Source organism: Notothenia coriiceps, unplaced genomic scaffold (genome assembly GCF_000735185.1).
Source record: "Notothenia coriiceps isolate Sejong01 unplaced genomic scaffold, NC01 NC01_scaffold00028427, whole genome shotgun sequence".
NCBI classification, from domain to species: Eukaryota; Metazoa; Chordata; class Actinopteri; order Perciformes; family Nototheniidae; genus Notothenia; species Notothenia coriiceps.
In genome coordinates this window covers 79,280-79,561 of record NW_011361128.1, presented here as the reverse complement: position 1 = coordinate 79,561, position 282 = coordinate 79,280, and positions in this window count along the sequence as shown.

Sequence of the window (282 nt, the reverse complement as noted above, 5' to 3'; positions counted from 1 at the left end):
TTTGTGTGTGTGTGTGTGTGTGTGTGTGTGTGTGTGTGTGTGTGTGTGTGTGTGTGTGTGTGTGTGTGTGTGTGTGATGTGTATATATATATGTTAGCTTCGAATAGCATGTGGTACTCCTCTGCATGAATGAGGTGTGAATGAATGACTCGCAGTATGTAAAGAGCTTTAAGGGGTCGAAAAGACCTGATGAAGAGATTTATATGTCAGGGTTCATACACTTTTTCACCAATGATTTTTAATGACTTCTCAATGACTTCTCCAGGACCTTTACCTAATTTT